Source organism: Mandrillus leucophaeus, unplaced genomic scaffold (assembly GCF_000951045.1).
Source record: "Mandrillus leucophaeus isolate KB7577 unplaced genomic scaffold, Mleu.le_1.0 Scaffold83, whole genome shotgun sequence".
Lineage (NCBI taxonomy): Eukaryota > Metazoa > Chordata > Mammalia > Primates > Cercopithecidae > Mandrillus > Mandrillus leucophaeus.
This window is the reverse complement of record NW_012109030.1, coordinates 2,747,346-2,752,642: the sequence shown is the minus strand read 5'-3', so window position 1 is coordinate 2,752,642 and position 5,297 is coordinate 2,747,346. Positions and strand designations below refer to the sequence as shown.

Genomic DNA, 5,297 nt, shown 5'->3' with positions numbered 1-5,297 from the left:
AAAAAAAAAAAAAAAAAAGAAAGAAAAGAAAATTGTCACAAGAATTAAATGTAATCACATGTTTGAAGTGCCTGACATTACAGTGCTCATAATTTTTTGGGCCGGGCACAGTGGCTCACGCCTGTAATCCCAGCACTTTGGGAGGCGGAGGCGGGCAGATCACCTGCAGTCAAGAGTTAGAGACCAGCCTGACCAACATGATGAAACCCTGTCTCTACTAAAAAATACAAAAAATTAGCCGGACATAGTAGTGCACACCTATAATCCCAGGTACTAGGGAGGCTGAGACAGGAGAATCACTTGAACCTGGGAGGCGGAGGTTGCAGTAAGCTGAGATCATGCCACCGCACTCCAGCCTGGGCGACAGAGTGAGACTCCCCCACAAAAAAATTGTTGACTGAAGGAACAAGTGTTAGTAAATTATAACTTTTACTAATCTCATCATCTTAGAGTCTAAAATAAGTAACAAGAACAATAAAACCTTACACAAATCAAAGTATATGTGCCTTAACAAAAAGAAGCACAGGGGTTTAGAGGAAAACAAAATCACTTCCTTCCAGGGACAATCCTCAGAGAGGGCTTCATGTCCCCAGAGACATTTGCAGTGGGTCTTTAGGGATCGATAGGATGGTGGCTGAAGGCTTGCTTTGGGTGGGATGTTTCTCCTAGTGTGCAGTGGTTTGAGGGTTTGAGAGAAGTTTTTTGTTACCTGGTGGTAAAGTGCTTGCTGACCTGCCCTCTTGAGGAGAAAGTCCTTGAACTTGAGGATCTCATTCCATTTCACCACAGGCAAGAAGGTTTCCCAGATCAAATGAAAATGATCAAGTTGAAAGTCAAGAAGAAAAAAAAGTTCAGAGATGCCAAGGGGCATCAAAAGGAAAAATGTCTAGAAGTCAACAAGCATAGGACCAACCTAGCTGTCCTAAGGATTATCTCATATAAAGTAGCTTAGCTCCAGATGTTCAGAAGAGGCAGTGGTTGTATTGTTTTCTCACTGGATCAGACGGTTTTCAGAGAATCTGCTCCTGGCACCGGGGGGAAGAGGGCTGTAATGGAGTCTTGAGAACACCTCCTTTCCCTGCCAAAGGTATTGGAAGCCACACAGGCAGGCCTGGCCTCAGTGGTGAAAAGGACTGCTGGTGTTCTGTAATGTATGTCAGAGGGCCTGCCAAGGCTTCTCAGATACGCTGTTACCTATTCTCGCTAATTCATAAGTAAATGAGATGACACAAAACATGAAGATGTGTTATTAGACAATAAAAGACTTGTGGACACAGATGGTATATTCATCTCCTCTTCCTACTGAAAGCTGAGATTTATTCATGGGGAACAGAAAAGGTGCAGGGCTGCCTGTATAGATGGTATTGAAGAGTGGGATTTGGAGTGAAGGTGCAGGGCTGCCTGCACAGACAGTGTTGAAGAGCGGGATTTGGAGTGAAGGTGCAGGGCTGCCTGCACAGACGGTGTTGAAGACCGGGATTTGGAGTGAAGGTGCAGGACTGCCTGCACAGATGGTGTTGAAGAGCGGGATTTGGAGTGAAGGTGCAGGGCTGCCTGTATAGACGGTGTTGAAGAGCGGGATTTGGTTTTCTACAACCCAGATAATGAGGTTTTGGTCATGATCAAGTGCATCTCACGAAATCTGAAAGGAACATATTTGACAGTAGCAAAATACATTAACCTCCCCAGGAAAGGATGACATTGAAGAGGAAGTGGGGAGACAGATCTCCAAATTAGATCAAGCCAAATGATAGAGTACGCAAACCAATATGGTATACAAGAAGGAATGGTAGGAGATGGCTGGGGACAGTGGCTCACACCTGTAATCCCAACATTTTGGAAAGCTGAGACAGGAGGATCACTTGAGCCCAGGAGTTTGAGACCAACCTGGGCAACATATAATAATAATAATAATAATAATAATAATAATAATAATAATAGTAAAGAATGGTAGGAGAAATTTAAAAAGATTTTTGACACTTTGGGAGGCCAAGGTGGGAGGATTGCTTGAGGCTAGGAGTTTGAGACCAGCCTGGGCAACATAGTGACACCCTGTCTCTACAAAAAAAAAAAAAATAGAAAACTTATCTGGGCATAATAGTGCAAAGCTGTAGTTCTAACTACTCAGGAGGCAGAGGCTGGAGGATCCCCTGAGTCCAGGAGGTTGAGGCTGTAGTTAGCTATGATTGCACCACTGCACTCCAGCCTGGGAGACAAGAGTGAGACCCTGTTTCAAAAAAAAAAAAGAAATGGATTTCAAGGTGAACTTGAAATTGGGGCAGAAGGAAATGCATATGCAATTTTGGATAGTTCTTGACTTGCTTGCTTTATTCACTGTGTAGTCATCAACAATCAGCAGGCACTGCTTTCAAAATGGAGCCTGGGCTTACCCCTAATTTCTTCCTGTGGTATTAATTTTAGAAGTTAGAATGTTTGAAATCTTCTGTAAACATAAGATAAATGAACTTTCAATTACTTTGAATGTTTTCTCTTATCTTGGCCACAGTATTGAAATTTAAATCTATAAATTGAAGCTGGGTGCAGTGGCTCAGGCCTGTAATTCCAGCACTTGGGAGGCCGAGCTTGGAGGATCACTTGACTCCAGCAGTTCAAGGCCAGCCTCTGCAATGTAGCAAGACTCTGTCTCCAAAATAAAGTAAAATGAAATAAACCTAGAAATTGGGCTCTAGAGAAAAGCACTGGATTAGTCATCTTTTTTTGTTGTTGTTTTTTGAGACAGGGTCGCCCAGGCTGGAGTGCAGTGGCACCATCTAGGGTCACTGCAACCTCTGCCTCGAGAGTCCAAACGATTCTCCTGCCTCAGCCCCCTGAGTAGCTGGGATTGTAGGCACCTACCAACATGCCTGGCTAATTTTTGTATTTTTAGTAGAGACAGGGTTTCACCATGTTGGCCAGATTGGTCTTGAACTCCTGACCTCAATTGATCTACCTGCCTCAGCCTCCCAAAGTGCTGGGATTACAGGCATGAGCTACTGCACTGGGCCTGAATTAGTTATCTTAAAGCATAAGGCTGCAATGTAAGATGTGTCTTGTGGGTATAATACTTTAAAAGCTGAAGCATTTTAAAATCTAATCTTATACTTTGTTGGTGTAAGTCATACTTTTTAACTATTTGACAGTAAAATATGAGATAAAAATCAGCCCTGCACTGTAACATTTGTACTCTGGTTCTTGGTGTGCAGGTAGATCGTTGGCCAGAGACAGGATATGTGAAGAAACTTCAGAGAAGGGACAATACGTTCTATTACTACAACAAACAGAGGGAATGTGATGACAAGGAAGTCCACAAAGTGAAAATTTATACTTACTAGCCTGTCTTCTTTGTATTACTTGTCAATTATACTTTAAGAATTCATCATTTCCTTCTACATTGTGTAAATGTTTGTCATTTTAAGAAATAATTCAAAATGCAATCTTCAGTTTATTATTTTGTGAAACACAAAAGCCATGAGAATTAGCATCTGTTAATCACCTTGTCCTGTTCTAAGAACTGGCTGCAAATGCATTAAAGTTGTACTTTCTTGGTCCTGCTCTTTTTGTCCATTTTGTTTTGTTTTGAGACAGAGTCTCGCTCTGTTGCCTAGGCTGGAGTGTAGGGGTGCAATCTCAGTTAACTGCAACCTTTGCCTGCCGGGTTCAAGCGCATGAGGGAAAAAAAAACCAAACAATAAAACAAATTCCTGCTAGTGCTGCTGGTGGGACAAATACCTGCTAGTGCTGCTTGGTTCACATGCTTGGACATTAAAGATGCATTCTTCTGCATCAGATTAGCCCCTGTAAGTCGAGACATTTGCCTTTGAGTGAGGCCCATCTCACTATACCTGGACTAAGACTTCCCTAAGGATTTAAAAACTCCCCAACTATCTTTGAAGAAGCACTAGCCTCAGACTTAAAGGCTTTCACGCCACCTAGTGACCGATGTGTCTTAATGCAATTCATAGATAATTCATTGCTATCCACAGCCATCAGAAAAGAAGGTATCCAAGGAATGAAGAGCCTCCTTCGAGGGCTGTGGAAAGCTGGCTATAGAGTATCTAAGGAAAAGGCACAGATCTGTAGCCAAGGAGTCTGGTATCTTGGCTTTTACATCTCCCAAGGCCGCATGAGCTTAGGCAGGAGTGAAAAGAGACTGTCTGTAGCATTCCTCTGCCAGACACAGGGCGGCAAGTCCAGGAATTCCTATGGTCTGCTGGTTTCTGCCACATCTGGATCCCCAAGTACTGGCTCCTAGCAAAACCTTTATATGCGGCGATGAAATCAGGGGAAAAGGAGCTTCTCCTCTGGGAAAAAGAACAGGATATGGCTTTCAAGAACAGCAAGAAGGCCTTAATCCAGGCGCCAGCACTAGGGCTGCCAGACATGACAAAGCCCTTTGACCTGTATGTTCATGAAAGAAAGAAGATGGCCACAGGAGTCTTGGTGCAAATGTTAGTGTCATGGTAGCGACCTGTAACATATCTGTCCCAACAACTGGACTTGGTGGCCACAGGATGGCTGCCCTGTTTCAAGGCGTTGGCTGCCACTGCTCTGTTAGCTGAGAATGCTAACAAGCTCACTTTTGGACAGAAGTTAATAATTCGGGTGCCCCATACAGTTGTCACCTTGATGGAACAGAGAGAACACCATTGGCTCTCTAACCCTGGAATGCTGAGATACAAAGGGCCCCTATGTGAAAATCCACACATCACCTTAGAGACTGCGAACACCCTAAATCCAGCCACACTGCTGCTCATAGAATATGCAGAGCACGGGAAGCCCCTGTAGAGTGCCCCACGGTATCATCGTCATGTAGAAACAATAGATGAAGTACTTTCAAGCTGGCAAGACCTAAAAGAGCAGCCCCTAAAGGACCTGGACATAGAGTATTTCACTGATGGAAGTAGTTTCATATCCTAAGGTATCAGAAAGGCGGGATAGGCAGCAGTCACATTCAGCTCAGTGGCCAAGGCCCGCCCCCTACCGGTAGGAACCTCAGCGCAGAAGGCAGAACTAACAACTGTCACAACAGTGCTACTTCTAGCAAAGGGAAAGTCAGTGAATATCTATACTGACTCAGGATATGCTTTTGCCACCTTGCATGCTCATGAAGCCATTTGCAAAGAAAGAGGACTGTGAACTACTGAAGAAAAAGAAATAAAGAACAAAAAGGAAATAGAGCCGCTCCTAGAGGCTGTATAGGCGCCAAAGGAAGTAGCAATCATCCACTGTAAGGGACATCAAACGGGAGAAAGTGATGAGGCTACAGGAAACAGAAAAGCAGACAAGGAAGCAAAAAG

General features: G+C 43.8%; 1 long non-coding RNA gene across 1 annotated transcript in view; it reads left to right on the top strand.

Moving 5' to 3' along the window:
• Positions 1 to 3,552, top strand: part of LOC105530541 — a 17,399-nt gene extending 13,847 nt beyond the window's left edge. The window contains exon 2 of the long non-coding RNA XR_001004665.1: positions 3,204 to 3,552. This is a non-coding gene — a long non-coding RNA (uncharacterized LOC105530541). The remainder of the gene's footprint in view (positions 1 to 3,203) is intronic.
• The last annotated feature ends 1,745 nt before the right edge of the window (positions 3,553 to 5,297 follow it).